We start from the raw sequence: 25732 nt of genomic DNA on the forward strand, positions 1-25732 counted from the left end.
TTAAAGATTTAATTAACCTGATATAATGAATAGTCTAGATCACATACAATATTAAAACTATCAATACACAGATAGGAGTTAAAGATTTAATTAACCTGATATAATGAATAGTCTAGATCACATACAATATTAAAACTATCAATACACAGATAGGAGTTAAAGATTTAATTAACCTGATATAATGAATAGTCTAGATCACATACAATATTAAAACTATCAATACACAGATAGGAGTTAAAGATTTACTTAACCTGATATAATGAATAGTCTAGATCACATACAATATTAAAACTATCAATACACAGATAGGAGTTAAAGATTTACTTAACCTGATATAATGAATAGTCTAGATCACATACAATATTAAAACTATCAATACACAGATAGGAGTTAAAGATTTACTTAACCTGATATAATGAATAGTCTAGATCACATACAATATTAAAACTATCAATACACAGATAGGAGTTAAAGATTTACTTAACCTGATATAATGAATAGTCTAGATCACATACAATATTAAAACTATCAATACACAGATAGGAGTTAAAGATTTACTTAACCTGATATAATGAATAGTCTAGATCACATACAATATTAAAACTATCAATACACAGATAGGAGTTAAAGATTTAATTAACCTGATATAATGAATAGTCTAGATCACATACAATATTAAAACTATCAATACACAGATAGGAGTTAAAGATTTAATTAACCTGATATAATGAATAGTCTAGATCACATACAATATTAAAACTATCAATACACAGATAGGAGTTAAAGATTAATTAACCTGATATAATGAATAGTCTAGATCACATACAATATTAAAACTATCAATACACAGATAGGAGTTAAAGATTTAATTAACCTGATATAATGAATAGTCTAGATCACATACAATATTAAAACTATCAATACACAGATAGGAGTTAAAGATTTAATTAACCTGATATAATGAATAGTCTAGATCACATACAATATTAAAACTATCAATACACAGATAGGAGTTAAAGATTTAATTAACCTGATATAATGAATAGTCTAGATCACATACAATATTAAAACTATCAATACACAGATAGGAGTTAAAGATTTACTTAACCTGATATAATGAATAGTCTAGATCACATACAATATTAAAACTATCAATACACAGATAGGAGTTAAAGATTTAATTAACCTGATATAATGAATAGTCTAGATCACATACAATATTAAAACTATCAATACACAGATAGGAGTTAAAGATTTAATTAACCTGATATAATGAATAGTCTAGATCACATACAATATTAAAACTATCAATACACAGATAGGAGTTAAAGATTTACTTAACCTGATATAATGAATAGTCTAGATCACATACAATATTAAAACTATCAATACACAGATAGGAGTTAAAGATTTACTTAACCTGATATAATGAATAGTCTAGATCACATACAATATTAAAACTATCAATACACAGATAGGAGTTAAAGATTTAATTAACCTGATATAATGAATAGTCTAGATCACATACAATATTAAAACTATCAATACACAGATAGGAGTTAAAGATTTAATTAACCTGATATAATGAATAGTCTAGATCACATACAATATTAAAACTATCAATACACAGATAGGAGTTAAAGATTAATTAACCTGATATAATGAATAGTCTAGATCACATACAATATTAAAACTATCAATACACAGATAGGAGTTAAAGATTTAATTAACCTGATATAATGAATAGTCTAGATCACATACAATATTAAAACTATCAATACACAGATAGGAGTTAAAGATTTAATTAACCTGATATAATGAATAGTCTAGATCACATACAATATTAAAACTATCAATACACAGATAGGAGTTAAAGATTTAATTAACCTGATATAATGAATAGTCTAGATCACATACAATATTAAAACTATCAATACACAGATAGGAGTTAAAGATTTACTTAACCTGATATAATGAATAGTCTAGATCACATACAATATTAAAACTATCAATACACAGATAGGAGTTAAAGATTTACTTAACCTGATATAATGAATAGTCTAGATCACATACAATATTAAAACTATCAATACACAGATAGGAGTTAAAGATTTACTTAACCTGATATAATGAATAGTCTAGATCACATACAATATTAAAACTATCAATACACAGATAGGAGTTAAAGATTTAATTAACCTGATATAATGAATAGTCTAGATCACATACAATATTAAAACTATCAATACACAGATAGGAGTTAAAGATTTAATTAACCTGATATAATGAATAGTCTAGATCACATACAATATTAAAACTATCAATACACAGATAGGAGTTAAAGATTTAATTAACCTGATATAATGAATAGTCTAGATCACATACAATATTAAAACTATCAATACACAGATAGGAGTTAAAGATTTAATTAACCTGATATAATGAATAGTCTAGATCACATACAATATTAAAACTATCAATACACAGATAGGAGTTAAAGATTTAATTAACCTGATATAATGAATAGTCTAGATCACATACAATATTAAAACTATCAATACACAGATAGGAGTTAAAGATTTAATTAACCTGATATAATGAATAGTCTAGATCACATACAATATTAAAACTATCAATACACAGATAGGAGTTAAAGATTTACTTAACCTGATATAATGAATAGTCTAGATCACATACAATATTAAAACTATCAATACACAGATAGGAGTTAAAGATTTAATTAACCTGATATAATGAATAGTCTAGATCACATACAATATTAAAACTATCAATACACAGATAGGAGTTAAAGATTAATTAACCTGATATAATGAATAGTCTAGATCACATACAATATTAAAACTATCAATACACAGATAGGAGTTAAAGATTTAATTAACCTGATATAATGAATAGTCTAGATCACATACAATATTAAAACTATCAATACACAGATAGGAGTTAAAGATTTAATTAACCTGATATAATGAATAGTCTAGATCACATACAATATTAAAACTATCAATACACAGATAGGAGTTAAAGATTTAATTAACCTGATATAATGAATAGTCTAGATCACATACAATATTAAAACTATCAATACACAGATAGGAGTTAAAGATTTACTTAACCTGATATAATGAATAGTCTAGATCACATACAATATTAAAACTATCAATACACAGATAGGAGTTAAAGATTTAATTAACCTGATATAATGAATAGTCTAGATCACATACAATATTAAAACTATCAATACACAGATAGGAGTTAAAGATTTAATTAACCTGATATAATGAATAGTCTAGATCACATACAATATTAAAACTATCAATACACAGATAGGAGTTAAAGATTTACTTAACCTGATATAATGAATAGTCTAGATCACATACAATATTAAAACTATCAATACACAGATAGGAGTTAAAGATTTACTTAACCTGATATAATGAATAGTCTAGATCACATACAATATTAAAACTATCAATACACAGATAGGAGTTAAAGATTTAATTAACCTGATATAATGAATAGTCTAGATCACATACAATATTAAAACTATCAATACACAGATAGGAGTTAAAGATTTAATTAACCTGATATAATGAATAGTCTAGATCACATACAATATTAAAACTATCAATACACAGATAGGAGTTAAAGATTAATTAACCTGATATAATGAATAGTCTAGATCACATACAATATTAAAACTATCAATACACAGATAGGAGTTAAAGATTTAATTAACCTGATATAATGAATAGTCTAGATCACATACAATATTAAAACTATCAATACACAGATAGGAGTTAAAGATTAATTAACCTGATATAATGAATAGTCTAGATCACATACAATATTAAAACTATCAATACACAGATAGGAGTTAAAGATTTAATTAACCTGATATAATGAATAGTCTAGATCACATACAATATTAAAACTATCAATACACAGATAGGAGTTAAAGATTTACTTAACCTGATATAATGAATAGTCTAGATCACATACAATATTAAAACTATCAATACACAGATAGGAGTTAAAGATTTACTTAACCTGATATAATGAATAGTCTAGATCACATACAATATTAAAACTATCAATACACAGATAGGAGTTAAAGATTTACTTAACCTGATATAATGAATAGTCTAGATCACATACAATATTAAAACTATCAATACACAGATAGGAGTTAAAGATTTACTTAACCTGATATAATGAATAGTCTAGATCACATACAATATTAAAACTATCAATACACAGATAGGAGTTAAAGATTTAATTAACCTGATATAATGAATAGTCTAGATCACATACAATATTAAAACTATCAATACACAGATAGGAGTTAAAGATTTAATTAACCTGATATAATGAATAGTCTAGATCACATACAATATTAAAACTATCAATACACAGATAGGAGTTAAAGATTTAATTAACCTGATATAATGAATAGTCTAGATCACATACAATATTAAAACTATCAATACACAGATAGGAGTTAAAGATTAATTAACCTGATATAATGAATAGTCTAGATCACATACAATATTAAAACTATCAATACACAGATAGGAGTTAAAGATTTAATTAACCTGATATAATGAATAGTCTAGATCACATACAATATTAAAACTATCAATACACAGATAGGAGTTAAAGATTAATTAACCTGATATAATGAATAGTCTAGATCACATACAATATTAAAACTATCAATACACAGATAGGAGTTAAAGATTTACTTAACCTGATATAATGAATAGTCTAGATCACATACAATATTAAAACTATCAATACACAGATAGGAGTTAAAGATTTAATTAACCTGATATAATGAATAGTCTAGATCACATACAATATTAAAACTATCAATACACAGATAGGAGTTAAAGATTTAATTAACCTGATATAATGAATAGTCTAGATCACATACAATATTAAAACTATCAATACACAGATAGGAGTTAAAGATTTAATTAACCTGATATAATGAATAGTCTAGATCACATACAATATTAAAACTATCAATACACAGATAGGAGTTAAAGATTTAATTAACCTGATATAATGAATAGTCTAGATCACATACAATATTAAAACTATCAATACACAGATAGGAGTTAAAGATTTAATTAACCTGATATAATGAATAGTCTAGATCACATACAATATTAAAACTATCAATACACAGATAGGAGTTAAAGATTTAATTAACCTGATATAATGAATAGTCTAGATCACATACAATATTAAAACTATCAATACACAGATAGGAGTTAAAGATTTAATTAACCTGATATAATGAATAGTCTAGATCACATACAATATTAAAACTATCAATACACAGATAGGAGTTAAAGATTTACTTAACCTGATATAATGAATAGTCTAGATCACATACAATATTAAAACTATCAATACACAGATAGGAGTTAAAGATTTACTTAACCTGATATAATGAATAGTCTAGATCACATACAATATTAAAACTATCAATACACAGATAGGAGTTAAAGATTTAATTAACCTGATATAATGAATAGTCTAGATCACATACAATATTAAAACTATCAATACACAGATAGGAGTTAAAGATTTAATTAACCTGATATAATGAATAGTCTAGATCACATACAATATTAAAACTATCAATACACAGATAGGAGTTAAAGATTTAATTAACCTGATATAATGAATAGTCTAGATCACATACAATATTAAAACTATCAATACACAGATAGGAGTTAAAGATTTAATTAACCTGATATAATGAATAGTCTAGATCACATACAATATTAAAACTATCAATACACAGATAGGAGTTAAAGATTTAATTAACCTGATATAATGAATAGTCTAGATCACATACAATATTAAAACTATCAATACACAGATAGGAGTTAAAGATTTAATTAACCTGATATAATGAATAGTCTAGATCACATACAATATTAAAACTATCAATACACAGATAGGAGTTAAAGATTTAATTAACCTGATATAATGAATAGTCTAGATCACATACAATATTAAAACTATCAATACACAGATAGGAGTTAAAGATTTAATTAACCTGATATAATGAATAGTCTAGATCACATACAATATTAAAACTATCAATACACAGATAGGAGTTAAAGATTTACTTAACCTGATATAATGAATAGTCTAGATCACATACAATATTAAAACTATCAATACACAGATAGGAGTTAAAGATTTAATTAACCTGATATAATGAATAGTCTAGATCACATACAATATTAAAACTATCAATACACAGATAGGAGTTAAAGATTTACTTAACCTGATATAATGAATAGTCTAGATCACATACAATATTAAAACTATCAATACACAGATAGGAGTTAAAGATTTACTTAACCTGATATAATGAATAGTCTAGATCACATACAATATTAAAACTATCAATACACAGATAGGAGTTAAAGATTTACTTAACCTGATATAATGAATAGTCTAGATCACATACAATATTAAAACTATCAATACACAGATAGGAGTTAAAGATTTAATTAACCTGATATAATGAATAGTCTAGATCACATACAATATTAAAACTATCAATACACAGATAGGAGTTAAAGATTTAATTAACCTGATATAATGAATAGTCTAGATCACATACAATATTAAAACTATCAATACACAGATAGGAGTTAAAGATTAATTAACCTGATATAATGAATAGTCTAGATCACATACAATATTAAAACTATCAATACACAGATAGGAGTTAAAGATTTAATTAACCTGATATAATGAATAGTCTAGATCACATACAATATTAAAACTATCAATACACAGATAGGAGTTAAAGATTTAATTAACCTGATATAATGAATAGTCTAGATCACATACAATATTAAAACTATCAATACACAGATAGGAGTTAAAGATTTAATTAACCTGATATAATGAATAGTCTAGATCACATACAATATTAAAACTATCAATACACAGATAGGAGTTAAAGATTTAATTAACCTGATATAATGAATAGTCTAGATCACATACAATATTAAAACTATCAATACACAGATAGGAGTTAAAGATTTACTTAACCTGATATAATGAATAGTCTAGATCACATACAATATTAAAACTATCAATACACAGATAGGAGTTAAAGATTTACTTAACCTGATATAATGAATAGTCTAGATCACATACAATATTAAAACTATCAATACACAGATAGGAGTTAAAGATTTAATTAACCTGATATAATGAATAGTCTAGATCACATACAATATTAAAACTATCAATACACAGATAGGAGTTAAAGATTTAATTAACCTGATATAATGAATAGTCTAGATCACATACAATATTAAAACTATCAATACACAGATAGGAGTTAAAGATTTAATTAACCTGATATAATGAATAGTCTAGATCACATACAATATTAAAACTATCAATACACAGATAGGAGTTAAAGATTTAATTAACCTGATATAATGAATAGTCTAGATCACATACAATATTAAAACTATCAATACACAGATAGGAGTTAAAGATTTAATTAACCTGATATAATGAATAGTCTAGATCACATACAATATTAAAACTATCAATACACAGATAGGAGTTAAAGATTAATTAACCTGATATAATGAATAGTCTAGATCACATACAATATTAAAACTATCAATACACAGATAGGAGTTAAAGATTTAATTAACCTGATATAATGAATAGTCTAGATCACATACAATATTAAAACTATCAATACACAGATAGGAGTTAAAGATTTAATTAACCTGATATAATGAATAGTCTAGATCACATACAATATTAAAACTATCAATACACAGATAGGAGTTAAAGATTTAATTAACCTGATATAATGAATAGTCTAGATCACATACAATATTAAAACTATCAATACACAGATAGGAGTTAAAGATTTACTTAACCTGATATAATGAATAGTCTAGATCACATACAATATTAAAACTATCAATACACAGATAGGAGTTAAAGATTTACTTAACCTGATATAATGAATAGTCTAGATCACATACAATATTAAAACTATCAATACACAGATAGGAGTTAAAGATTTAATTAACCTGATATAATGAATAGTCTAGATCACATACAATATTAAAACTATCAATACACAGATAGGAGTTAAAGATTTAATTAACCTGATATAATGAATAGTCTAGATCACATACAATATTAAAACTATCAATACACAGATAGGAGTTAAAGATTTAATTAACCTGATATAATGAATAGTCTAGATCACATACAATATTAAAACTATCAATACACAGATAGGAGTTAAAGATTTAATTAACCTGATATAATGAATAGTCTAGATCACATACAATATTAAAACTATCAATACACAGATAGGAGTTAAAGATTTAATTAACCTGATATAATGAATAGTCTAGATCACATACAATATTAAAACTATCAATACACAGATAGGAGTTAAAGATTTAATTAACCTGATATAATGAATAGTCTAGATCACATACAATATTAAAACTATCAATACACAGATAGGAGTTAAAGATTAATTAACCTGATATAATGAATAGTCTAGATCACATACAATATTAAAACTATCAATACACAGATAGGAGTTAAAGATTTAATTAACCTGATATAATGAATAGTCTAGATCACATACAATATTAAAACTATCAATACACAGATAGGAGTTAAAGATTTACTTAACCTGATATAATGAATAGTCTAGATCACATACAATATTAAAACTATCAATACACAGATAGGAGTTAAAGATTTAATTAACCTGATATAATGAATAGTCTAGATCACATACAATATTAAAACTATCAATACACAGATAGGAGTTAAAGATTTAATTAACCTGATATAATGAATAGTCTAGATCACATACAATATTAAAACTATCAATACACAGATAGGAGTTAAAGATTTACTTAACCTGATATAATGAATAGTCTAGATCACATACAATATTAAAACTATCAATACACAGATAGGAGTTAAAGATTTACTTAACCTGATATAATGAATAGTCTAGATCACATACAATATTAAAACTATCAATACACAGATAGGAGTTAAAGATTTAATTAACCTGATATAATGAATAGTCTAGATCACATACAATATTAAAACTATCAATACACAGATAGGAGTTAAAGATTTAATTAACCTGATATAATGAATAGTCTAGATCACATACAATATTAAAACTATCAATACACAGATAGGAGTTAAAGATTAATTAACCTGATATAATGAATAGTCTAGATCACATACAATATTAAAACTATCAATACACAGATAGGAGTTAAAGATTTAATTAACCTGATATAATGAATAGTCTAGATCACATACAATATTAAAACTATCAATACACAGATAGGAGTTAAAGATTTAATTAACCTGATATAATGAATAGTCTAGATCACATACAATATTAAAACTATCAATACACAGATAGGAGTTAAAGATTTAATTAACCTGATATAATGAATAGTCTAGATCACATACAATATTAAAACTATCAATACACAGATAGGAGTTAAAGATTTACTTAACCTGATATAATGAATAGTCTAGATCACATACAATATTAAAACTATCAATACACAGATAGGAGTTAAAGATTTACTTAACCTGATATAATGAATAGTCTAGATCACATACAATATTAAAACTATCAATACACAGATAGGAGTTAAAGATTTACTTAACCTGATATAATGAATAGTCTAGATCACATACAATATTAAAACTATCAATACACAGATAGGAGTTAAAGATTTACTTAACCTGATATAATGAATAGTCTAGATCACATACAATATTAAAACTATCAATACACAGATAGGAGTTAAAGATTTACTTAACCTGATATAATGAATAGTCTAGATCACATACAATATTAAAACTATCAATACACAGATAGGAGTTAAAGATTTAATTAACCTGATATAATGAATAGTCTAGATCACATACAATATTAAAACTATCAATACACAGATAGGAGTTAAAGATTAATTAACCTGATATAATGAATAGTCTAGATCACATACAATATTAAAACTATCAATACACAGATAGGAGTTAAAGATTTAATTAACCTGATATAATGAATAGTCTAGATCACATACAATATTAAAACTATCAATACACAGATAGGAGTTAAAGATTTAATTAACCTGATATAATGAATAGTCTAGATCACATACAATATTAAAACTATCAATACACAGATAGGAGTTAAAGATTAATTAACCTGATATAATGAATAGTCTAGATCACATACAATATTAAAACTATCAATACACAGATAGGAGTTAAAGATTTAATTAACCTGATATAATGAATAGTCTAGATCACATACAATATTAAAACTATCAATACACAGATAGGAGTTAAAGATTTAATTAACCTGATATAATGAATAGTCTAGATCACATACAATATTAAAACTATCAATACACAGATAGGAGTTAAAGATTTAATTAACCTGATATAATGAATAGTCTAGATCACATACAATATTAAAACTATCAATACACAGATAGGAGTTAAAGATTTAATTAACCTGATATAATGAATAGTCTAGATCACATACAATATTAAAACTATCAATACACAGATAGGAGTTAAAGATTTAATTAACCTGATATAATGAATAGTCTAGATCACATACAATATTAAAACTATCAATACACAGATAGGAGTTAAAGATTTAATTAACCTGATATAATGAATAGTCTAGATCACATACAATATTAAAACTATCAATACACAGATAGGAGTTAAAGATTTAATTAACCTGATATAATGAATAGTCTAGATCACATACAATATTAAAACTATCAATACACAGATAGGAGTTAAAGATTTAATTAACCTGATATAATGAATAGTCTAGATCACATACAATATTAAAACTATCAATACACAGATAGGAGTTAAAGATTTAATTAACCTGATATAATGAATAGTCTAGATCACATACAATATTAAAACTATCAATACACAGATAGGAGTTAAAGATTTACTTAACCTGATATAATGAATAGTCTAGATCACATACAATATTAAAACTATCAATACACAGATAGGAGTTAAAGATTTACTTAACCTGATATAATGAATAGTCTAGATCACATACAATATTAAAACTATCAATACACAGATAGGAGTTAAAGATTTAATTAACCTGATATAATGAATAGTCTAGATCACATACAATATTAAAACTATCAATACACAGATAGGAGTTAAAGATTAATTAACCTGATATAATGAATAGTCTAGATCACATACAATATTAAAACTATCAATACACAGATAGGAGTTAAAGATTTAATTAACCTGATATAATGAATAGTCTAGATCACATACAATATTAAAACTATCAATACACAGATAGGAGTTAAAGATTTAATTAACCTGATATAATGAATAGTCTAGATCACATACAATATTAAAACTATCAATACACAGATAGGAGTTAAAGATTTAATTAACCTGATATAATGAATAGTCTAGATCACATACAATATTAAAACTATCAATACACAGATAGGAGTTAAAGATTTAATTAACCTGATATAATGAATAGTCTAGATCACATACAATATTAAAACTATCAATACACAGATAGGAGTTAAAGATTTACTTAACCTGATATAATGAATAGTCTAGATCACATACAATATTAAAACTATCAATACACAGATAGGAGTTAAAGATTTACTTAACCTGATATAATGAATAGTCTAGATCACATACAATATTAAAACTATCAATACACAGATAGGAGTTAAAGATTTACTTAACCTGATATAATGAATAGTCTAGATCACATACAATATTAAAACTATCAATACACAGATAGGAGTTAAAGATTTACTTAACCTGATATAATGAATAGTCTAGATCACATACAATATTAAAACTATCAATACACAGATAGGAGTTAAAGATTTACTTAACCTGATATAATGAATAGTCTAGATCACATACAATATTAAAACTATCAATACACAGATAGGAGTTAAAGATTTAATTAACCTGATATAATGAATAGTCTAGATCACATACAATATTAAAACTATCAATACACAGATAGGAGTTAAAGATTTAATTAACCTGATATAATGAATAGTCTAGATCACATACAATATTAAAACTATCAATACACAGATAGGAGTTAAAGATTAATTAACCTGATATAATGAATAGTCTAGATCACATACAATATTAAAACTATCAATACACAGATAGGAGTTAAAGATTTAATTAACCTGATATAATGAATAGTCTAGATCACATACAATATTAAAACTATCAATACACAGATAGGAGTTAAAGATTTAATTAACCTGATATAATGAATAGTCTAGATCACATACAATATTAAAACTATCAATACACAGATAGGAGTTAAAGATTTAATTAACCTGATATAATGAATAGTCTAGATCACATACAATATTAAAACTATCAATACACAGATAGGAGTTAAAGATTTAATTAACCTGATATAATGAATAGTCTAGATCACATACAATATTAAAACTATCAATACACAGATAGGAGTTAAAGATTTACTTAACCTGATATAATGAATAGTCTAGATCACATACAATATTAAAACTATCAATACACAGATAGGAGTTAAAGATTTACTTAACCTGATATAATGAATAGTCTAGATCACATACAATATTAAAACTATCAATACACAGATAGGAGTTAAAGATTTAATTAACCTGATATAATGAATAGTCTAGATCACATACAATATTAAAACTATCAATACACAGATAGGAGTTAAAGATTTAATTAACCTGATATAATGAATAGTCTAGATCACATACAATATTAAAACTATCAATACACAGATAGGAGTTAAAGATTAATTAACCTGATATAATGAATAGTCTAGATCACATACAATATTAAAACTATCAATACACAGATAGGAGTTAAAGATTTAATTAACCTGATATAATGAATAGTCTAGATCACATACAATATTAAAACTATCAATACACAGATAGGAGTTAAAGATTTAATTAACCTGATATAATGAATAGTCTAGATCACATACAATATTAAAACTATCAATACACAGATAGGAGTTAAAGATTTAATTAACCTGATATAATGAATAGTCTAGATCACATACAATATTAAAACTATCAATACACAGATAGGAGTTAAAGATTTACTTAACCTGATATAATGAATAGTCTAGATCACATACAATATTAAAACTATCAATACACAGATAGGAGTTAAAGATTTACTTAACCTGATATAATGAATAGTCTAGATCACATACAATATTAAAACTATCAATACACAGATAGGAGTTAAAGATTTAATTAACCTGATATAATGAATAGTCTAGATCACATACAATATTAAAACTATCAATACACAGATAGGAGTTAAAGATTTAATTAACCTGATATAATGAATAGTCTAGATCACATACAATATTAAAACTATCAATACACAGATAGGAGTTAAAGATTTAATTAACCTGATATAATGAATAGTCTAGATCACATACAATATTAAAACTATCAATACACAGATAGGAGTTAAAGATTTAATTAACCTGATATAATGAATAGTCTAGATCACATACAATATTAAAACTATCAATACACAGATAGGAGTTAAAGATTTACTTAACCTGATATAATGAATAGTCTAGATCACATACAATATTAAAACTATCAATACACAGATAGGAGTTAAAGATTTAATTAACCTGATATAATGAATAGTCTAGATCACATACAATATTAAAACTATCAATACACAGATAGGAGTTAAAGATTTACTTAACCTGATATAATGAATAGTCTAGATCACATACAATATTAAAACTATCAATACACAGATAGGAGTTAAAGATTTACTTAACCTGATATAATGAATAGTCTAGATCACATACAATATTAAAACTATCAATACACAGATAGGAGTTAAAGATTTACTTAACCTGATATAATGAATAGTCTAGATCACATACAATATTAAAACTATCAATACACAGATAGGAGTTAAAGATTTAATTAACCTGATATAATGAATAGTCTAGATCACATACAATATTAAAACTATCAATACACAGATAGGAGTTAAAGATTTAATTAACCTGATATAATGAATAGTCTAGATCACATACAATATTAAAACTATCAATACACAGATAGGAGTTAAAGATTAATTAACCTGATATAATGAATAGTCTAGATCACATACAATATTAAAACTATCAATACACAGATAGGAGTTAAAGATTTAATTAACCTGATATAATGAATAGTCTAGATCACATACAATATTAAAACTATCAATACACAGATAGGAGTTAAAGATTTAATTAACCTGATATAATGAATAGTCTAGATCACATACAATATTAAAACTATCAATACACAGATAGGAGTTAAAGATTTAATTAACCTGATATAATGAATAGTCTAGATCACATACAATATTAAAACTATCAATACACAGATAGGAGTTAAAGATTTACTTAACCTGATATAATGAATAGTCTAGATCACATACAATATTAAAACTATCAATACACAGATAGGAGTTAAAGATTTACTTAACCTGATATAATGAATAGTCTAGATCACATACAATATTAAAACTATCAATACACAGATAGGAGTTAAAGATTTAATTAACCTGATATAATGAATAGTCTAGATCACATACAATATTAAAACTATCAATACACAGATAGGAGTTAAAGATTTAATTAACCTGATATAATGAATAGTCTAGATCACATACAATATTAAAACTATCAATACACAGATAGGAGTTAAAGATTTACTTAACCTGATATAATGAATAGTCTAGATCACATACAATATTAAAACTATCAATACACAGATAGGAGTTAAAGATTTAATTAACCTGATATAATGAATAGTCTAGATCACATACAATATTAAAACTATCAATACACAGATAGGAGTTAAAGATTTAATTAACCTGATATAATGAATAGTCTAGATCACATACAATATTAAAACTATCAATACACAGATAGGAGTTAAAGATTTAATTAACCTGATATAATGAATAGTCTAGATCACATACAATATTAAAACTATCAATACACAGATAGGAGTTAAAGATTTAATTAACCTGATATAATGAATAGTCTAGATCACATACAATATTAAAACTATCAATACACAGATAGGAGTTAAAGATTTAATTAACCTGATATAATGAATAGTCTAGATCACATACAATATTAAAACTATCAATACACAGATAGGAGTTAAAGATTTAATTAACCTGATATAATGAATAGTCTAGATCACATACAATATTAAAACTATCAATACACAGATAGGAGTTAAAGATTTAATTAACCTGATATAATGAATAGTCTAGATCACATACAATATTAAAACTATCAATACACAGATAGGAGTTAAAGATTTAATTAACCTGATATAATGAATAGTCTAGATCACATACAATATTAAAACTATCAATACACAGATAGGAGTTAAAGATTTAATTAACCTGATATAATGAATAGTCTAGATCACATACAATATTAAAACTATCAATACACAGATAGGAGTTAAAGATTTAATTAACCTGATATAATGAATAGTCTAGATCACATACAATATTAAAACTATCAATACACAGATAGGAGTTAAAGATTAATTAACCTGATATAATGAATAGTCTAGATCACATACAATATTAAAACTATCAATACACAGATAGGAGTTAAAGATTTAATTAACCTGATATAATGAATAGTCTAGATCACATACAATATTAAAACTATCAATACACAGATAGGAGTTAAAGATTTAATTAACCTGATATAATGAATAGTCTAGATCACATACAATATTAAAACTATCAATACACAGATAGGAGTTAAAGATTTACTTAACCTGATATAATGAATAGTCTAGATCACATACAATATTAAAACTATCAATACACAGATAGGAGTTAAAGATTTACTTAACCTGATATAATGAATAGTCTAGATCACATACAATATTAAAACTATCAATACACAGATAGGAGTTAAAGATTTACTTAACCTGATATAATGAATAGTCTAGATCACATACAATATTAAAACTATCAATACACAGATAGGAGTTAAAGATTTACTTAACCTGATATAATGAATAGTCTAGATCACATACAATATTAAAACTATCAATACACAGATAGGAGTTAAAGATTTACTTAACCTGATATAATGAATAGTCTAGATCACATACAATATTAAAACTATCAATACACAGATAGGAGTTAAAGATTTAATTAACCTGATATAATGAATAGTCTAGATCACATACAATATTAAAACTATCAATACACAGATAGGAGTTAAAGATTTAATTAACCTGATATAATGAATAGTCTAGATCACATACAATATTAAAACTATCAATACACAGATAGGAGTTAAAGATTTAATTAACCTGATATAATGAATAGTCTAGATCACATACAATATTAAAACTATCAATACACAGATAGGAGTTAAAGATTTAATTAACCTGATATAATGAATAGTCTAGATCACATACAATATTAAAACTATCAATACACAGATAGGAGTTAAAGATTTAATTAACCTGATATAATGAATAGTCTAGATCACATACAATATTAAAACTATCAATACACAGATAGGAGTTAAAGATTTACTTAACCTGATATAATGAATAGTCTAGATCACATACAATATTAAAACTATCAATACACAGATAGGAGTTAAAGATTTAATTAACCTGATATAATGAATAGTCTAGATCACATACAATATTAAAACTATCAATACACAGATAGGAGTTAAAGATTTACTTAACCTGATATAATGAATAGTCTAGATCACATACAATATTAAAACTATCAATACACAGATAGGAGTTAAAGATTTACTTAACCTGATATAATGAATAGTCTAGATCACATACAATATTAAAACTATCAATACACAGATAGGAGTTAAAGATTTAATTAACCTGATATAATGAATAGTCTAGATCACATACAATATTAAAACTATCAATACACAGATAGGAGTTAAAGATTTAATTAACCTGATATAATGAATAGTCTAGATCACATACAATATTAAAACTATCAATACACAGATAGGAGTTAAAGATTTAATTAACCTGATATAATGAATAGTCTAGATCACATACAATATTAAAACTATCAATACACAGATAGGAGTTAAAGATTTAATTAACCTGATATAATGAATAGTCTAGATCACATACAATATTAAAACTATCAATACACAGATAGGAGTTAAAGATTTAATTAACCTGATATAATGAATAGTCTAGATCACATACAATATTAAAACTATCAATACACAGATAGGAGTTAAAGATTTAATTAACCTGATATAATGAATAGTCTAGATCACATACAATATTAAAACTATCAATACACAGATAGGAGTTAAAGATTTAATTAACCTGATATAATGAATAGTCTAGATCACATACAATATTAAAACTATCAATACACAGATAGGAGTTAAAGATTTAATTAACCTGATATAATGAATAGTCTAGATCACATACAATATTAAAACTATCAATACACAGATAGGAGTTAAAGATTTAATTAACCTGATATAATGAATAGTCTAGATCACATACAATATTAAAACTATCAATACACAGATAGGAGTTAAAGATTTAATTAACCTGATATAATGAATAGTCTAGATCACATACAATATTAAAACTATCAATACACAGATAGGAGTTAAAGATTTAATTAACCTGATATAATGAATAGTCTAGATCACATACAATATTAAAACTATCAATACACAGATAGGAGTTAAAGATTTAATTAACCTGATATAATGAATAGTCTAGATCACATACAATATTAAAACTATCAATACACAGATAGGAGTTAAAGATTTAATTAACCTGATATAATGAATAGTCTAGATCACATACAATATTAAAACTATCAATACACAGATAGGAGTTAAAGATTTAATTAACCTGATATAATGAATAGTCTAGATCACATACAATATTAAAACTATCAATACACAGATAGGAGTTAAAGATTTACTTAACCTGATATAATGAATAGTCTAGATCACATACAATATTAAAACTATCAATACACAGATAGGAGTTAAAGATTTACTTAACCTGATATAATGAATAGTCTAGATCACATACAATATTAAAACTATCAATACACAGATAGGAGTTAAAGATTTACTTAACCTGATATAATGAATAGTCTAGATCACATACAATATTAAAACTATCAATACACAGATAGGAGTTAAAGATTTAATTAACCTGATATAATGAATAGTCTAGATCACATACAATATTAAAACTATCAATACACAGATAGGAGTTAAAGATTTAATTAACCTGATATAATGAATAGTCTAGATCACATACAATATTAAAACTATCAATACACAGATAGGAGTTAAAGATTAATTAACCTGATATAATGAATAGTCTAGATCACATACAATATTAAAACTATCAATACACAGATAGGAGTTAAAGATTTAATTAACCTGATATAATGAATAGTCTAGATCACATACAATATTAAAACTATCAATACACAGATAGGAGTTAAAGATTTAATTAACCTGATATAATGAATAGTCTAGATCACATACAATATTAAAACTATCAATACACAGATAGGAGTTAAAGATTTAATTAACCTGATATAATGAATAGTCTAGATCACATACAATATTAAAACTATCAATACACAGATAGGAGTTAAAGATTTAATTAACCTGATATAATGAATAGTCTAGATCACATACAATATTAAAACTATCAATACACAGATAGGAGTTAAAGATTTACTTAACCTGATATAATGAATAGTCTAGATCACATACAATATTAAAACTATCAATACACAGATAGGAGTTAAAGATTTACTTAACCTGATATAATGAATAGTCTAGATCACATACAATATTAAAACTATCAATACACAGATAGGAGTTAAAGATTTACTTAACCTGATATAATGAATAGTCTAGATCACATACAATATTAAAACTATCAATACACAGATAGGAGTTAAAGATTTAATTAACCTGATATAATGAATAGTCTAGATCACATACAATATTAAAACTATCAATACACAGATAGGAGTTAAAGATTTAATTAACCTGATATAATGAATAGTCTAGATCACATACAATATTAAAACTATCAATACACAGATAGGAGTTAAAGATTTAATTAACCTGATATAATGAATAGTCTAGATCACATACAATATTAAAACTATCAATACACAGATAGGAGTTAAAGATTTAATTAACCTGATATAATGAATAGTCTAGATCACATACAATATTAAAACTATCAATACACAGATAGGAGTTAAAGATTTAATTAACCTGATATAATGAATAGTCTAGATCACATACAATATTAAAACTATCAATACACAGATAGGAGTTAAAGATTTAATTAACCTGATATAATGAATAGTCTAGATCACATACAATATTAAAACTATCAATACACAGATAGGAGTTAAAGATTTAATTAACCTGATATAATGAATAGTCTAGATCACATACAATATTAAAACTATCAATACACAGATAGGAGTTAAAGATTTAATTAACCTGATATAATGAATAGTCTAGATCACATACAATATTAAAACTATCAATACACAGATAGGAGTTAAAGATTTAATTAACCTGATATAATGAATAGTCTAGATCACATACAATATTAAAACTATCAATACACAGATAGGAGTTAAAGATTTAATTAACCTGATATAATGAATAGTCTAGATCACATACAATATTAAAACTATCAATACACAGATAGGAGTTAAAGATTTATTAACCTGATATAATGAATAGTCTAGATCACATACAATATTAAAACTATCAATACACAGATAGGAGTTAAAGATTTAATTAACCTGATATAATGAATAGTCTAGATCACATACAATATTAAAACTATCAATACACAGATAGGAGTTAAAGATTAATTAACCTGATATAATGAATAGTCTAGATCACATACAATATTAAAACTATCAATACACAGATAGGAGTTAAAGATTTAATTAACCTGATATAATGAATAGTCTAGATCACATACAATATTAAAACTATCAATACACAGATAGGAGTTAAAGATTTAATTAACCTGATATAATGAATAGTCTAGATCACATACAATATTAAAACTATCAATACACAGATAGGAGTTAAAGATTTAATTAACCTGATATAATGAATAGTCTAGATCACATACAATATTAAAACTATCAATACACAGATAGGAGTTAAAGATTTACTTAACCTGATATAATGAATAGTCTAGATCACATACAATATTAAAACTATCAATACACAGATAGGAGTTAAAGATTTAATTAACCTGATATAATGAATAGTCTAGATCACATACAATATTAAAACTATCAATACACAGATAGGAGTTAAAGATTTAATTAACCTGATATAATGAATAGTCTAGATCACATACAATATTAAAACTATCAATACACAGATAGGAGTTAAAGATTTACTTAACCTGATATAATGAATAGTCTAGATCACATACAATATTAAAACTATCAATACACAGATAGGAGATAAAGATTTAATTAACCTGATATAATGAATAGTCTAGATCACATACAATATTAAAACTATCAATACACAGATAGGAGTTAAAGATTTAATTAACCTGATATAATGAATAGTCTAGATCACATACAATATTTAAAACTATCAATACACAGATAGGAGTTAAAGATTAATTAACCTGATATAATGAATAGTCTAGATCACATACAATATTAAAACTATCAATACACAGATAGGAGTTAAAGATTTAATTAACCTGATATAATGAATAGTCTAGATCACATACAATATTAAAACTATCAATACACAGATAGGAGTTAAAGATTTAATTAACCTGATATAATGAATAGTCTAGATCACATACAATATTAAAACTATCAATACACAGATAGGAGTTAAAGATTAATTAACCTGATATAATGAATAGTCTAGATCACATACAATATTAAAACTATCAATACACAGATAGGAGTTAAAGATTTAATTAACCTGATATAATGAATAGTCTAGATCACATACAATATTAAAACTATCAATACACAGATAGGAGTTAAAGATTTAATTAACCTGATATAATGAATAGTCTAGATCACATACAATATTAAAACTATCAATACACAGATAGGAGTTAAAGATTTAATTAACCTGATATAATGAATAGTCTAGATCACATACAACATTAAAACTATCAATACACAGATAGGAGTTAAAGATTTACTTAACCTGATATAATGAATAGTCTAGATCACATACAATATTAAAACTATCAATACACAGATAGGAGTTAAAGATTTAATTAACCTGATATAATGAATAGTCTAGATCACATACAATATTAAAACTATCAATACACAGATAGGAGTTAAAGATTTAATTAACCTGATATAATGAATAGTCTAGATCACATACAATATTAAAACTATCAATACACAGATAGGAGTTAAAGATTTACTTAACCTGATATAATGAATAGTCTAGATCACATACAATATTAAAACTATCAATACACAGATAGGAGTTAAAGATTTACTTAACCTGATATAATGAATAGTCTAGATCACATACAATATTAAAACTATCAATACACAGATAGGAGTTAAAGATTTAATTAACCTGATATAATGAATAGTCTAGATCACATACAATATTAAAACTATCAATACACAGATAGGAGTTAAAGATTAATTAACCTGATATAATGAATAGTCTAGATCACATACAATATTAAAACTATCAATACACAGATAGGAGATAAAGATTTACTTAACCTGATATAATGAATAGTCTAGATCACATACAATATTAAAACTATCAATACACAGATAGGAGTTAAAGATTTAATTAACCTGATATAATGAATAGTCTAGATCACATACAATATTAAAACTATCAATACACAGATAGGAGTTAAAGATTTAATTAACCTGATATAATGAATAGTCTAGATCACATACAATATTAAAACTATCAATACACAGATAGGAGTTAAAGATTTAATTAACCTGATATAATGAATAGTCTAGATCACATACAATATTAAAACTCTTAATACACAGATAGGAGTTAAAGATTTACTTAACCTGATATAATGAATAGTCTAGATCACATACAATATTAAAACTATCAATACACAGATAGGAGTTAAAGATTTACTTAACCTGATATAATGAATAGTCTAGATCACATACAATATTAAAACTATCAATACACAGATAGGAGTTAAAGATTTAATTAACCTGATATAATGAATAGTCTAGATCACATACAATATTAAAACTATCAATACACAGATAGGAGTTAAAGATTTAATTAACCTGATATAATGAATAGTCTAGATCACATACAATATTAAAACTATCAATACACAGATAGGAGTTAAAGATTAATTAACCTGATATAATGAATAGTCTAGATCACATACAATATTAAAACTATCAATACACAGATAGGAGTTAAAGATTTAATTAACCTGATATAATGAATAGTCTAGATCACATACAATATTAAAACTATCAATACACAGATAGGAGTTAAAGATTAATTAACCTGATATAATGAATAGTCTAGATCACATACAATATTAAAACTATCAATACACAGATAGGAGTTAAAGATTTAATTAACCTGATATAATGAATAGTCTAGATCACATACAATATTAAAACTATCAATACACAGATAGGAGTTAAAGATTTAATTAACCTGATATAATGAATAGTCTAGATCACATACAATATTAAAACTATCAATACACAGATAGGAGTTAAAGATTTACTTAACCTGATATAATGAATAGTCTAGATCACATACAATATTAAAACTATCAATACACAGATAGGAGTTAAAGATTTAATTAACCTGATATAATGAATAGTCTAGATCACATACAATATTAAAACTATCAATACACAGATAGGAGTTAAAGATTTAATTAACCTGATATAATGAATAGTCTAGATCACATACAATATTAAAACTATCAATACACAGATAGGAGTTAAAGATTTAATTAACCTGATATAATGAATAGTCTAGATCACATACAATATTAAAACTATCAATACACAGATAGGAGTTAAAGATTTAATTAACCTGATATAATGAATAGTCTAGATCACATACAATATTAAAACTATCAATACACAGATAGGAGTTAAAGATTTAATTAACCTGATATAATGAATAGTCTAGATCACATACAATATTAAAACTATCAATACACAGATAGGAGTTAAAGATTTAATTAACCTGATATAATGAATAGTCTAGATCACATACAATATTAAAACTATCAATACACAGATAGGAGTTAAAGATTTACTTAACCTGATATAATGAATAGTCTAGATCACATACAATATTAAAACTATCAATACACAGATAGGAGTTAAAGATTTAATTAACCTGATATAATGAATAGTCTAGATCACATACAATATTAAAACTATCAATACACAGATAGGAGTTAAAGATTTATTAACCTGATATAATGAATAGTCTAGATCACATACAATATTAAAACTATCAATACACAGATAGGAGTTAAAGATTTAATTAACCTGATATAATGAATAGTCTAGATCACATACAATATTAAAACTATCAATACACAGATAGGAGTTAAAGATTTAATTAACCTGATATAATGAATAGTCTAGATCACATACAATATTAAAACTATCAATACACAGATAGGAGTTAAAGATTTAATTAACCTGATATAATGAATAGTCTAGATCACATACAATATTAAAACTATCAATACACAGATAGGAGTTAAAGATTTAATTAACCTGATATAATGAATAGTCTAGATCACATACAATATTAAAACTATCAATACACAGATAGGAGTTAAAGATTTAATTAACCTGATATAATGAATAGTCTAGATCACATACAATATTAAAACTATCAATACACAGATAGGAGTTAAAGATTTACTTAACCTGATATAATGAATAGTCTAGATCACATACAATATTAAAACTATCAATACACAGATAGGAGTTAAAGATTTACTTAACCTGATATAATGAATAGTCTAGATCACATACAATATTAAAACTATCAATACACAGATAGGAGTTAAAGATTTAATTAACCTGATATAATGAATAGTCTAGATCACATACAATATTAAAACTATCAATACACAGATAGGAGTTAAAGATTAATTAACCTGATATAATGAATAGTCTAGATCACATACAATATTAAAACTATCAATACACAGATAGGAGTTAAAGATTTACTTAACCTGATATAATGAATAGTCTAGATCACATACAATATTAAAACTATCAATACACAGATAGGAGTTAAAGATTTAATTAACCTGATATAATGAATAGTCTAGATCACATACAATATTAAAACTATCAATACACAGATAGGAGTTAAAGATTTACTTAACCTGATATAATGAATAGTCTAGATCACATACAATATTAAAACTATCAATACACAGATAGGAGTTAAAGATTTACTTAACCTGATATAATGAATAGTCTAGATCACATACAATATTAAAACTATCAATACACAGATAGGAGATAAAGATTTAATTAACCTGATATAATGAATAGTCTAGATCACATACAATATTAAAACTATCAATACACAGATAGGAGATAAAGATTTAATTAACCTGATATAATGAATAGTCTAGATCACATACAATATTAAAACTATCAATACACAGATAGGAGATAAAGATTTAATTAACCTGATATAATGAATAGTCTAGATCACATACAATATTAAAACTATCAATACACAGATAGGAGATAAAGATTAATTAACCTGATATAATGAATAGTCTAGATCACATACAAGGAATTAAAAAACCTGATATAATACACAGATAGGAGTTAAAGATTTAATTAACCTGATATAATGAATAGTCTAGATCACATACAATATTAAAACTATCAATACACAGATAGGAGTTAAAGATTTAATTAACCTGATATAATGAATAGTCTAGATCACATACAATATTAAAACTATCAATACACAGATAGGAGTTAAAGATTTAATTAACCTGATATAATGAATAGTCTAGATCACATACAATATTAAAACTATCAATACACAGATAGGGAGTTAAAGATTTACTTAACCTGATATAATGAATAGTCTAGATCACATACAATATTAAAACTATCAATACACAGATAGGAGTTAAAGATTTACTTAACCTGATATAATGAATAGTCTAGATCACATACAATATTAAAACTATCAATACACAGATAGGAGTTAAAGATTTAATTAACCTGATATAATGAATAGTCTAGATCACATACAATATTAAAACTATCAATACACAGATAGGAGTTAAAGATTTAATTAACCTGATATAATGAATAGTCTAGATCACATACAATATTAAAACTATAATACACAGATAGAGTTAAAGATTTAATTAACCTGATATAATGAATAGTCTAGATCACATACAATATTAAAACTATCAATACACAGATAGGGAGTTAAAGATTTAAT

Source organism: Tachypleus tridentatus, unplaced genomic scaffold (assembly GCF_004210375.1).
Source record: "Tachypleus tridentatus isolate NWPU-2018 unplaced genomic scaffold, ASM421037v1 Hic_cluster_2, whole genome shotgun sequence".
NCBI lineage: Eukaryota > Metazoa > Arthropoda > Merostomata > Xiphosura > Limulidae > Tachypleus > Tachypleus tridentatus.